General features: G+C 41.2%; 1 long non-coding RNA gene across 1 annotated transcript; it reads right to left on the bottom strand.

The window, feature by feature from the left end:
- Positions 1-5,099: 5,099 nt before the first annotated feature.
- LOC120759832 (uncharacterized) lies at positions 5,100-7,716 on the bottom strand. Its single transcript, XR_005703231.1, has 3 exons — positions 7,526-7,716; positions 6,568-6,805; positions 5,100-5,374 (listed from the first exon to the last, which is right to left on the bottom strand). It is a non-coding gene; the product is annotated as an uncharacterized LOC120759832 (long non-coding RNA).
- Positions 7,717-14,198: the final 6,482 nt, after the last annotated feature.

Here is a 14,198-nt window from a genome sequence, read left to right as displayed (position 1 = left end):
GTGGTGTCACCTTGGAAATAGAAGAGAGTATCTGGTAATATTTGGAAAGTACCAGCTCATCTTGGTGTTAAATCTGTCTTATTAAGAGAATTATACTGAAAAGTTACCTTTTTTGGGACACAGCACCTTCAACAACCGCAAGCTTTTTAGAAAGAACACTCTAAGAATTAAAAAAAACACACCAAGCCAAACACAAAACCAGTAGCTGTCCACCTACCAAAAAAACAAAACAAAACCTCAAAACAAGCAAAACAAAAAAACCCACCAAAACAACAACAGCAACAAAATCCTAGAAAAAAATCTGAAAATGCGTTTAGTTAAAGTCTTTGAGGAGCTTTCAAAGCATATTTACCTCAGGTAAAAGCTCAAGACCACTGTGTTTGTACAGCTCCTGCACTTACTGCTCTGTAATTACCTTCCATGGGAAGCTAATGAACAAAACACTATTTGGAAGTGGAGTCAAATGCTTAAGCAAATTCAGATGTCTGTGGTAGGAGGAACTGGCCAGTAAGACATATCTGAGAAGTTTATACAGTACCTTGCCCTTGAAAAAAAACTGGCTTGGTGTGAGACCACAGCACTTTAGGTCTGTGCTTCCTGTCCAACATATGGATTAGATTCACTGATGTCAGCAAGACTTTCCACATTTTAAACTGAGGTACGTGTCCAAATATTTTTCTTTTGGGTCCAACAGATCATTTCCTGTTCCCAAGGTTATACAGAATGTTCCCCATAAAAAACACCAAAAAGGAAAAGTGAATTCCTTCCTCAGCACCCCTCTTCCTCTGAGCCAGCGAGGGCTCCTCGTGCAGGGTGAACAACAGGCTTTAGAGTGTTTTAGGGTGGCATTTCTGGTCACCTTTGATCCAGTTCTGTCTCCACATCAGGCAGACTGATGGTAATACCTATTGACAAGTCCGTATGGCAACATTTACCAAAAAATGTCAATAAGTCTGTTTTCCTGATGCTTTAGGAAGCAAGGCTTTCTCTATCCTTATTACTCTGATTCTAGCCCAAGGCCTGCCAGGTCTTCCCTGCTTTTGGAACAGCCAAAGGAGATGAAGTTACACCAAAAATTCCTTAAGAGTGAGAAAGCAGAGATGGAGCAATATATTTCCTGCCTTGTGATCAAGGTGAGCAGAAATGCCTAAACATATTTTGCAATGATGTACAATTTGAATTATGCTAAGGGAATCTGTCCCCCAAAACGGGAGAGATGGAAATCCACAACTCTGCTCTGCCCTTTTCTTTCTCACTTAAGGCAGTTCTGGCAATGAAGGTTCCCCCTGATCATCTCCTTCCCCACACAACTACCGGGGGGTTTTCACCCTTGTGGTTGTTTATCATTAAAATGACAAACGTTATTAAAAGCTGTACGTTCAATACTTTTCTTCTGTGAACTCACACTAGAGGCCAGTGGAGACGGATGGCAGAGCAGCTCTCTCTAGCCAAAATTACAGCACTGAGCATTCTCAAGCCACTGGAAATGCCAGCAAACTCTAACATGAAGCATTATATGAAGCTAATTAAAACAATTCCTTATTTAGCACAAATTAAAACAATTCCTTATTTAGCACAACAGCATTAAATGTGGTTTAGATTAAGGTCTTTCCCCTTCTCAGTATCAAAAGAGATGCACAGATGACCTAGAGCAGGATCTTTCTGACAAAACTCAGGTCCCTTTTATTAATGAGAAGTGTTTTAACCCGAGGAACACATTGGACACTACTTTTACCCTGGAGTGGAAAAAGCAGCCCAGAGTATGAGAGGCTACTGTAGCCTTCCCTTTGCATCCTCCCTGCTGTAGTAGGAGCCTGATTGAGCACAGGCCCTCCCCTTAATCCGAGAATGGTGTAGGAAGAAGTGGCTGCTCTGTCCCAGGGCCCTGCTTTGCCTCGGTGTGACAGCCTCCCCCATCAGTTGTTCCCTGCGTGCTCCCCGTGGCCGCTGGAGCAGGGCAGCGGCGGCACCTGAGCCGCGCTGTGCTCCGAGCTGGGTTTCTCAGAGACAGCTGCGCTGTGCTGGCTCCTCACCTTCCAGCTGCACTGCAGTGTCCCCTCTGGCTTTGATTTACACTGTTCTGTGCCTTTCAGGTTACAAACCTGCATCGTATCAAATCAAATCAAAATCCAGCTGAGGTGCAGGTAAGAGCAATGCAGCAAACAGTACACCAAGTGTCTGCCACAGGCTTCATGTAATGTGTGTGAAAGAGCTTGGGCGGCTGGGACCTTAGTGCATTTAGCACAGCCTTAATGTTACAGACTGACAGAATATGGCTGAACTAAAACGCCCCATTTGTGTGCAGTTCTAAAACTGCTGAACAGCGTTGGTCTCGTCAATGCAGGAGCAGCAGCAGTTTGCAATAGAGGGCAGTGTCTCTGTGCTAATGCCTTGTCAGCTTCCTTATCGCTAACACAGCAGGACCAATGGTGAATGCACTTCACAATCCCAAACGATAACGACTCTGTCTTGTTGGAAGGAGGAGAAAAATATTCGGTATTATTTGTTTACTTATGTTCTGTTTTTCATTAAAAGATCGCCTCATTCTCTACTGAAACGAGGGCATATCCGAAGGAAACTTGGCAGGCGTTATGCTGACTCTAGTACCACTACCTACTTTTAGGATTAGCAATGAATGAAATTATTCTTGTCAGCTCTAGTAAAAATCAGATTCATGTGGATAAGTTTTGCAGTCCTTTTCCTTTCTCAGTATCCATTATCCAAAGAAATGACATTTTTCATTAAAGTTTTCCTGAAACCATTTGGCAGTCTGAGACACACCTGCAACACTCAGGAGCAGAGCAAGTGCTTTCTGCTTCCAGATCAATAAATTACAGTCTGAAAAAGCAATGTTAAAGAACAGATTAAGTACTAAGTATTTCAGATAGTCAAGATGGAAACCTACTTAGAAATTTAATTTTTTGATGAGGAAATCAATATAATCCATCGGCTCATAGAGAAGGGGAAAGAACCCCAGCTTGAAATATCCTGCAGAAAACAGACTGAGATTGTCTGGCTCAGAAGCTGTGAGCAGTGCCAGCTCAGGCTCAGTACACTAATTTATACACTTTACTGTTGTATCAGGCTGGTTACCTGAGGCTTTTCAGGGCAGCTGCCTAAATGAGTGTGCAGCACTAAGGAATTCCAAATCATTGAGGAAGGTCTGTACTTCAGTTTGGAGACAGGAATCACCACAAAGAAAAGCAAAATTAACCTTTTCTTTTTGCATCCTTTAATATTTACTTTCAGTGTTCATATAAATTCTAGAGTAAATGTGAAACTCAAAAAATAGTGACTTATCCCTGCAAAGTTTAATGTGTGGGCCTCATTCTTTGCATAAAGTTTTGTGTGGAGAAAGAAGACTGAATGCAGACAGATATTTGTCTCAGCCTTTCAATTTGGTGAGTAAAATACATGTACTTTTCATAGAATATGTTAAACGCTGGGGTGAAGAGAGGGGTGACCTAGCAGGCAAAGCAGGACATGAAAGAAATGGTGAATTTAAGTCCAAAGACAGTAGCTTACACCACACCAGCAGTTTTGAAGCCAGGGACTCAGGCTGCAAGTTATTTGAAATCCCTGATGAGTGCTTCAGCTCCTGCATCATGGGCTAAATTCAGTGGAGACAATGTCAGGTGCTCTCAACATGCAGGGGCCAACTCTGTCACGCTGTGAAAGGATGCAGACTTGGATGGGAGTGCACAGCTGAGGAGAGGTGGAATCATTTCATCTGCATTGACCTGAGCTTTAATAATCGTGTTGCCGAAGTAGCAGATACAAAAACAAACTCCAGACAACCGAGGTAATAGTCACTAAAAGTTACCCGCTGCATATTATACCCAAAAGGCACAGAAATGTTCTGTAACACTTCCATACTTCCTGAGAAAGCACCTCTTCACAAGATACACCTGCACTCCCTTCCCTGACACTGCCTGTGCCTCACACCCGGCCTGAGAGGAGCTTGCTCACAGACAGATGTCAGGGTTTTACAAGGAACCTCGCAGCATCTGCCCAGAATCACACACTGATTGTGTTCATTTGCAACTTGCATGTTTAAAGTATGGAAAGCTACCCTAGAAGGTATTTTTTCTATTTTACATTACTTGATGATACTCCCTGGCCATTTCCTGATGTAGAAGTAGTACATTATTTTTTTTTTTTTTTTTTTTTAATAGTGAACAAACTTTGGAAAGTGTGCAAATAAAGAGGCCCACAAACAGCACATTTACCTATTTTAGAGGAAGAAGATGGGAAGAACTTCACTCAGAATTCTATAAGTTTTCCCAGTAAGATTCTTCCTCTTACAGAGTAGCCTCATGTTCACTTTTTTTTTTTTTTTTTTTTTTTTTTTTTTTTTTTTTTTTTTTTTTTTTTTTTAAATGCACATTTGGAAACAATAGAGTTTTCCTGCAGTTCTATTTGTTATAAGTAGTTTAAGATGTTTTCAGTTTATTTTTAGGGACTCTTAGGAAAGTTCAAACTAACCAGCTAAATATGTGTAAGCTCACAGCACATAAATAAATTTTCTTTTTCTTTCCCTCCCCTGTCTACAAAGCTGAAGAGATGCAGTGTTTTGTGTAGTTTAGCTTGTCAATGGTCTGGCCAGCTACAGCACTTTATGCCTGAATTGATCATCCATCTAAGTTTCTCATGGATTTCATACATTTCTCACGGCAATGTATGAACATTTGCATCACATTTTCCATTGGTGTTTTCTATTGTTTTTAAGGACCACTTTATAAAAGAATTTCTGGCAGAAGGGAGCACAAGTGCATTGTGAGATACTGACACACAAGCAGGAATTCTGTCTTGGGGTCCAGCTGATACTATGACATAACTGCTGATAACTGGTTTGTAATGGAAAAACCATTAAATAGCAATAATAAACTACCTGGAGAAACTTGAGTATTTGTATTTGTGTAAAGAATAATTTATTTGTATCAAACATGGATCAAAAACATCAGAGAAGAATGAAGTCTGTTGCGGCTGTTTCTGCTGAGTTACTGGTTAGCACACACATAGCAGAGACATTTTACTCATCACAAACTCCACAGCAATGGAGTTACACCAGAATTGCAAAGTGCTAGAGTGGAAGCAAACAACTTATGCTGCTGAGGAGAAATTCAGGCTGGTCAGTGTTGCAAAAAAAAAAAAAAAGGAAAATGCAATAGGTTCACTGAGTAAAAACACTGCTGGTTAAGCTTAGAGTGAAGTTACATGGGAGAAGTCCTGGTAATTCTCTTGCTCTGACTGTACATCAGAGGAACAAGAGGAAGCAGAAGGCAAGTGAGGGCAGAAGTGAGGATGCATGAATGCCCATTTCACAGGTATCCATCAGCAAGCATCATGGAGCACCCTTTCTTCTTTCTCCAGTCTGTAATAATTGGAGAAAAAAGGATTGCTTCAACAGGATAACCATGTGCTTAGTTCTTAAATTCTACCACAGTTCTGTTCTTCCACTGGGAAGTGATTAGAGTCTAAGCAGCTACTACAGCTCCTGTTCCCTTCTCCTCTAATAGCAGTTAGACAAAGGGTACTACAGGTTCAGGTTTTGTATTTAAAAAATATCAGTATTTCAAAGGCTGTTCCTGCACTGACTTCTCAAGCAATGAATGGCACTCTCAGAGTGGCACTCTGAGAGTGCAATGAATGCCACTCTCATACTTCTTTCTGACAAATTATTTTCCTAGCTAAGCTTAGCTCCATAAAATGAGAGGAAAATTAACACAGTAATGATTTGCTATCTTGCAAGCAAAAAAGCCTGTTATTTTAATGAGGTCTGGAGCCCATTTTGGGATGAAAAATACTTTTCTGATTTGTGAAAACAGCAAAATCTTTTTCAGATAAAAAAAATCCAACCAAACCCCAAAACAACATACAGGGACCCTCCTGCAACCATTTGTTTCTAAAATCAGTACCCTGAAAAAGGAAAGAATCAAAAACTACATAAAAGAGTAAACAGCATGAATATGGTGCTGATCTAAAGACGATCCCATGTTGAAATGGCACATATTCTTCTGTTTATATCACTTGCACATAAAAGTCTATGATTCATTTACTCTATTTGATAAAGTAAGGGCTTAATCTTGTTCATAACAATGTGAGGTTCATCCAGAGTTGGGATAGTGGAACCCTGGAAATTGAGGCGCTGGAGGCAGAAGCCTAGAAGCCCTAGTGAGGTATTTGGCAAGGGTTCGGTCACAAACCCAAGAAAGCATTACAGCTCCTCTGCATTTCATCATCACTGGGCTGAGAGCACGCTGTCATTTGGGGATGCAAACATTCTGAGGAGTTTAATCACAGCCTGGGACTCTGCTCAGACTCAGCTGCTCTCGGAGCACATCCTTACACTGGTGGACAGAAAACTGTGTGTGCACAAGTCAGTGTGGAGTAGTGATGGTACAATGCCATCAACATGACCCAAGAAACGCTCAGTTTATGCCAAAAGGTGTTGTGGTAAATATATTTTCGATTTGGTGTAAAAGTACACAAATCTTTAATGGTGGTGCCAGCCTTCATTGATATGTTTGCATCTGCTTTCCACAAAGTTAACATTAGCATAGTTACCTTGGTTTCAGTCTCCTGGAAGTACCAACAGGCCAGGATGTTCACGGACATGAGCTCTGGGGATCAGTCAGAGCAGGCAGCAAGTGACGTGTTTATCTAGTCCAGTATTGGTACTATGTCTAAACAGAGGATTTTCCCTTCCAGCTCCAACACCTGTCCTGTGCTCAGGATGCTCCCATGCCCAGCACCACCCTTCCTGCAGGCCTTGCTGTTCCAAGGCTGGGAGCACAGGCGTCAGCTAGAAAAACGTGTACATATTAAATAAAACGATGAAAAAAATAACCATCCACTCCAATAAACAAGTCATCAGGATTCTAAGTATTTCCACTCAGCTCACAGAGAATGCTTTTAGAAAGAGCTTCATTGTGTTGGGGATTTTTTATCACTGGGGTATGAAAAGACAATTTATTATATCAATATAGGAGGCAATTTGACTCTCACTTTCTTTTTTGCCCATATATTTACTCTCTACCCGAAGAGCCTACAGTATTTTGTTTCAGTAGCTTACTCCTCAGAATGTGTCTATGACATGACATAAAAAATGGTCAGGCTAAAATTAATTTCAAATTCCAGATCTGGATTATGCTTGCAATCTAAATATTGCAAGTTATCACAGTACTTAGAAATAATGTGGCATATATCCTAAAATTAATTGTGAAATGTCATGAGTACACTATTTATTCCATCAAGTTTAGTATCAACAAGTGTAAAATTTCAAAATAATTTAGGCAAAATATGGAAATATGGGTGGAAAATATTTAGCAAAACTGACTGAGGAGCAAAATATTAAAGGAATATAAAAATGAGAAAGCACAAGTATGCTCCTCCCACCACATTACTGGGCTGCTGCTTTTTGCATTCAGATAATAAACAGTGAGCTGACCTCAGAACAAAGAAGCAAAGCCAGGCTGCAACATTTTAGAAGTGCTCATGTTGTACATAAGCCAACCCCGAGTACCTGATGGAACTTGAGTGACTGCTCTCAGTCTAACTGTATCCAGCCATCAAAAATCACAGCCTGGTGGAACGAGAGAGCAGCAGGAGCAATTTTCTCCATGCTCCCAAGAACGCTGCAGCACAAAACTTTCCTCGTGTCCTGGAAGGGAAAGTTCCCAGCAGGGCAGCTGCTGGGCCAGTGCCTCCCCATGCTCTCGCAGGAACGCGCTGCTCAGTTGTTGTGTTTGCCTCCTGCCTTTGGAGGTCATCCAGAAATGACGTGGGCTGGTGCAATGCTGTCTGGTGATCCTCCCCACCAATCCATTCCTGTACAGCACATTACCTAAACCACTTCAGCCAGTGTGTGGTCAGAGTGAGTAATCGAAAACTGTTTGAACAAAGCTTCTGTGATGCATTGGAGGTGGTTCCCCTGAGGCCATTTTTCTTTGTATGTCTTAAATGTCAGTGCTTTTTTAAAAAAAAATAAAATAAAAATTCAGGAACTCATAATGAACCTAACCCACATCCACTTACATGCAGCCAGGCAAGGATTAAAGATGGGTGCATCTTTACATGTTTCAATTTTGAATTCAATGCCAGGCTTAAACAATATTTTTTAGTGAATGAATGAATGAGGAGTTTGCTCTGTAGCACTAACCAGTTTCCTTGGTTGTGTTTAATGTGCTTGCAGACATTTTCTTGCAGAAAACATTAATTTCATCCTCTTCTCCAACTTCATTAGAAATAAATCAGTGTAAGAGAGCCTGTAACCCATCCACATTCACCAAATCAATTAAATCCATAGACTCATGGTCACAGGCCAGGCACTCATACACACTTACCATAACACAAGCACGTGTGCGACCTGCGGCACTGCCCTGGGAGTTGGTTTCAGTGTCCTGGTTCATTGCTAATCAAGTGCTCTGGACTGTTTTAATTGCACTGCTTCATTGTTAGATTTGCTCCATGAAGATGAATCACCGTTTCCAGCTGCTGCCCAAGAGAGAAAGTGTAATTACCAATACAGACCCAAGGCGGAACCGCAAAGGTCCTACCGGGAATCTGAACCACGAGAAGGCTTCTGTTCCTCTAGAAGCAGAAAACAGATAATCCATTCAATACTTCCTGAAACTGAGACGTAACTGTGCCCAGTTCTTACTCGACTGAGAAACGTGTTGCTTTGTTTCATTGTTTTACTTTGAATTATAATTTTTATTGAAAAGAAATGAATGTGTTTACAATGTGCTCCCAGTTTTAAGTAGCATTAATGTAAGAGGCCAACATCCTTGCAAGTCCCCACAAGAGATCCACACCAGAGCAGGCTTTGGCTCCTTTGCAGGCATCGAGGCGTTGCATGGGAAACACGGCTGTGCTGACAGGGGGTGTAACACAAACACAGGAAAGGAGGACCCTGCTGAGCAGCCAGTGACCTCTGAAAGCACTGGGGATTCTTTGCCTCACAGCCTTGGTACATCCCCGTGGGCTGCTGCCTTTGGTGAGCAATGGAGGGGGACGGTGGCAGCAATGGGTAGGACTGACAGGCTTATAAAGCTCTCCCTGACACACATCTACTCACCAGTGCTATCTGGGAGCTGGATCTCACCTTTCCAATGGACAGGTGAGCACACAGTATAGAATAATGAAGTCCTGACAACAGCACAGGTTACTCAAACTCTGAATCTGAGCAGCAGAAGACCCTAATCCTTGGTGTTCTCAGGGAAAAGGAAGGATGTGGGCTTGGTATATAATCAATATTTAATGTCATTAAGTCTCTTTCTGTAACCGGAAATATTGTAGACAAGATATAAAACAATTTTTCCAACAATGCTCTTTCATCTTAAGCAGTTCCTCTGCAAAGCAATTAGCTACCAAACTGCACTAAATTATCAAAATAAATATTTCCTCTAAATCACAGTTAGCTTACAGTGATTATCTGATTAAGAAGGAACCACTACAGAATTAAACAATAAGGAGAAATTTACTGCCATTATCTTTACTTTCTTCCATTCTGTGTTCTCTCTGTACTGAACCAGATTTCTTTCCCTGCAGGCTATAATCAGGAAAGGCTTCTTTTTGGGTGAAGGCTCTCTCAAGCATCTCTGTGAGAACCTACCCTGGACACAAAGCACTCAGTACAATGTGGAAATGTCGCTTCAAATGTTCACTCATGTTCACAGACTGCCACTCCAGGGCCCAAGGTGATTCATGTACTGCAAAACCGCTTTGCTGTAAGGGCTGAGTGAGTTTGGACACTGCTAGCCAGGAGATCTTTCCCACTGCTCCTCTATACAGTGCCAACAAGCCCCATAGGATTTGGACTGGGATGCAGGCTCCGGGCATTCTTAACTCTTTGGGTTTTGTCTATAAATAATCTTTCAGCACCAGGAACTAATTCAATTTTCAAATGACACACATCACTAGCAAATCTGGTACAACTTAGTGTGTACACAAGAACTAAATAGCAGCATAATTTAAATCATATCATGCCATTTTTAGTGGTTGTTGAAATTCAAGTTGCATTGATTTTTGCAGACTGGCTGAGAAATTACATTAATTCAATTTGACCTCTTCCACTCTAAAGCTACCTACTGGAAAAGCTTGAATAGTTTCACCACACTGGCTGTAATGCATCCTGATCAGTGAGGGTAACATAATAATCAATAGGCTAGGAAATATAAACATTTTCCCCCTTCTTCTGGAACATTTACTTACCAGCTACATTTACTGTGAGAGCAGATCATTTGTCATTTCTGGTACCACCACACAATTAATTAGGAAGGCAAGTTAGCCAGCAGAATAATTTTATTTAAAGAACTCCAGCAAATGGAACAAAACAAGATGGCCTTAAATATTAATACACAACTCCAGTTCCATACTCACTCTGAGTTTTGTTTTCCACGTCCTCCCTGAAGATCTCTTCCACAGAACTGTCAGCAGCATTAGGATTGATATGAGTCTGGTCATCAGGATTTCCTATATCCAAAATATCAAACGTTTTAATTGGGATCCCTTCTTCTTCCGACAATTGCCAGTCACGCTGCTGATGTTCTAAAGGATCCTGTCCAAAAAAAAAAAAAAAAAAAAAAAAAGGAAACTTCATTTGAAGTCACTGGAACATCAGGATGTCTCTGAATTTTTCTTTGGGTGGAGTGAAGGACATTAATATGACATACTTAAAACGCAGAAGTACATGGGGGTTCTGAGTCAGTCTAACTCCTGCCAGCTCCTAGGTTATGTAAGAGCTTCATAAAATGTCCCTCAGATACTCAGAAGTATTTTAGGCTCAACATATATGCAAGTTTTCTGTCAGTCTAATATGCTTTCTAATATTTTAACCCAAATGTTTATATAAGTACAGTGTTTACTAGAAGTAGTTGTATTGACAGCATATCCTGTCCTTCCTGAAATGTATATGGATTTTACTCTACTACAGCTCCCTAATCCAGACTGCGTTCTGCTGAATGCTTTTGCTGATCCAAATCCTTGAATGCTATGTTCATCAGATCTCCAATCAGAAATTGTTATCCTGACAGGGTATTTGAAATTTAGACATTTTGGATATTTTGAAATTTTTTTTCCTATCAGAATTTTTGGTTGAGCTCACAGCTTAAAATGTATTTTCTTAGAGATAAAATTCGGAGAAAGTAAAACCATTTGCTACTTCACTTTCTAGGGGTTTTTTTCTTTTAAATAATTCATTTCTCTCATGATTTAAAGGAAGAATTCAGCCTTATAGCTCGGCTGCAATAGAGAAAGAAAATATCAAATGAACCACTTCTTTGTAACATGTAAGTGTTATCTGAGTTGCTGTTTATTTAAAAGGAAGTGCTGATGTTGGCACTTGTTCCCTGTGTGTGCTGCCAGCTTTATAGTTGAAGACATTAGACAGAAAACAAATTAATAAAGTCTAGTTTTTCTGTAGTTAAACAACTGTGACTGTCCCAAAATCAGTTAAAAGTGGTTTCTGGAGAAATCAATCTTTCTTAGAGTCCATAGTGCATGGAGAAATTAACAGAAGCACAGTTCTATCATATGAAGAGTTTACCAGCTCAGTGACTATGCAAGGGCTTTGCCACATCTCCACTGATAAACTGCTGGAGGCACTGTGGCCAGTATCTGCTCTCGGTTTCAGAGCTCCATATTCCGGGGGTTTTCTGACAAGTGATTCTGGTTACCAGTCAGATAGTTTATTATGTTTCTGTTCCAAATCTTGACTGTTCAGCACATCCTGCCCCACAAGTTGAAGCTGTCCTGAACTGCACTAACACTGGCTGGTACCATCCACACCGCCTGTGTTCAAACCAGCCATGATGGTCCTACAGAGGCTGCACAAGTGAGAGGCTGCAAGGAGATCTGTGAAAGCAGAGTGGCTTAATTCACTCTTGAAGTCAGCACAAGTGAGAAATCCTCACTTCTCACAGGTGCTCTGAAAGTTTGGCAGAGGTTTCATATTGACTCAGGCCAAGCCAGCTGTACAAACCCTGCCTGAAAGTGTGACCTGTGTGTGTGCTTTAAAAACAGAAGTGTGGTGAGGGTCTGCTGCAGTTACGTGAGTAACCTGTCCCCTTTTCTCAGGCCACTGAAGCTGACACTGTAATTAATTAACATCACAGAGCCTTTAAAGAGATGTCTGCAAGAAGCGTCTGATACTCTGCAGCTGCTGATCCTCCCCCAATCAATGCTGGAAGATGATTCCTGGGAAGGAAAACTCTCTTCACGGACACGAAGTGTCAATGTGTGCAAAGTCTTCCCCAGTGTCCTATGGCTCACCAGCTACACTTGAACAGTAACCTTTGACACCTCACGCTATAAAATTGCAAATGTTGCAAATATTTCCTGATGGAGATAATTAATTACTCCGTTTTCTCAAATAATGGAGTCTTATAAACTGCTGAAAATTACCATCAAGCTTCTTTCCTTTAAATAACCTCATATTCTCAGCTGCAGATGCTACTAATTAAGCAAGAAATTGTAGAATTATTTTAAGAGAATAAGACCATGACAAAATACAGGAACAGATGTTCTTAAAGTGCTCTGAAATTGTCCTTCAGTCGGTCAGTCAAGGCTGCTCAGCTTTCTGGTTTTCAGTGGAGCTCTACCTTGTTGTGGGGGGGGGACAGGAGAAGGATGGAATGAGCTTTGGGATGTGACTTTTCTGGATGGCAGCTGAGACACATTAACAGTGCAGTAATCGTAGTAAAGGGTTAGAGGAAGAGCTAGTTGGTAAATGATCCTGCCTGTTTTGGACAAAATGGAATAATAAATTTTACTATTATTTGTATTTCTTCCTGGATTTACTCACTCATTTACAGAATAAGTGGCACACTACAGTTCTACTAATTGAGCAGTTTCCTACTACCTCAGGGTCCACTGTACGTGGCAGCTGTAGGAGCACACAAAATGCGTTTTGCACTGGACAGAAGCCAAATCCAAAACAATGATAAATGTGGAAGTCTCCTGAATAAACTGGCTCTGTTCCTTATCCTTTGTTTTGTGTGGGTGGTGGCTTAGTCAGGCTACCAACACAAGTGCCCTTGCAGGGGCAGCTGGGCTGTGCGGTGTGGACGTGTCCCTGCGGCCAGCCCGGCTTGTCACAGCGTGGCTGACACACAGATTCTCCCCTACAGCTAAAAAAGCAGTTTCTCCTGGCTATTGGATCGGACCATTCATACAGCAACAGTTTCTAAAAAATTTAAATAATAGGAAACCATTCTGGAACACAAAATTGGAAAGTGACATCCAGGCTTCCTTCTGGTGCTCATTAAACCCGTCTCTCAGACCATGCTGCATCTTGATTTTTCCCAGCTTGATGCCACGGTCAGGTCGCACGTGGCGATGGAGAGGGCAGGCTGCTCTACCCAGCAGTGAAATGCTAAGTGGTGGCTTTCTGGGATGAAGTTTTCTGCAAGCAGGGAAGGTTCCAGAAGTAACTGAGTTTTGTACTGCAGAGCAATTCAATGGGTCCTGCTGATAAATTGCTGATACAGGAGGAGCTCTGTTTCTGCAGACTTCACCGTGATCTGGTTTGAATCACCAGTCCCACTTTGCTGTTTCTTGCTCAGAAACACTTCACAACAAACTTCTATCACAGAGCCCCCCTCGGGACGTGACTTTAGGGAGGAGTGAGGAATCTCACTGTTTTGTTTCCCAGCAGGGAAGATTGTTTCCACTGGTAACATTTTTCTCCCTCTCTATGCCTTTGTATGGAGGCAAGGGAGATTTTATCACTTGCCCCTGTTACTACCAAACTGTGGAATAAGGTACTTTATTTGCATTTCATATACTATTTTTACAGTGTATGAAGAATAATATTTGTGTTGAGCTGTTAAATATTGACAATAGTCCCACCCTATTTATCAAATACTGACAGCGGACCAAGCAAAGGAGTAAAAATTATTTGGAAAATTGGATCTTCTTGAAGCCTTTAAATATATTTCTGGAAGTTGGAGGCTTTCCCAGTTCACACAGCTATTCTCATAGCTAGACATATTTTCTCCCTTCCTTATGCCAAGAACTCAATTAAGAAATATATAGCAGAAGGGAGGCACTTCTAAGGGAACTCACTTTTTTTTCCATTCTTAACAGAAGAAAAAAAGAAGGAAAAAACCACTTTGAAAACAATCAACATAAGTGAAGAGCTAGCCTGAATTTGAAAATCTGGGGACTTTGGGACAGAGATTGTAGGGCTGAACAAT

Source organism: Hirundo rustica, chromosome 15 (genome assembly GCF_015227805.2).
Source record: "Hirundo rustica isolate bHirRus1 chromosome 15, bHirRus1.pri.v3, whole genome shotgun sequence".
In the NCBI taxonomy this organism is placed as follows: Eukaryota; Metazoa; Chordata; class Aves; order Passeriformes; family Hirundinidae; genus Hirundo; species Hirundo rustica.
Note: the sequence above shows the minus strand (reverse complement) of the source record. Positions and strands in the feature narration are given on the sequence as shown.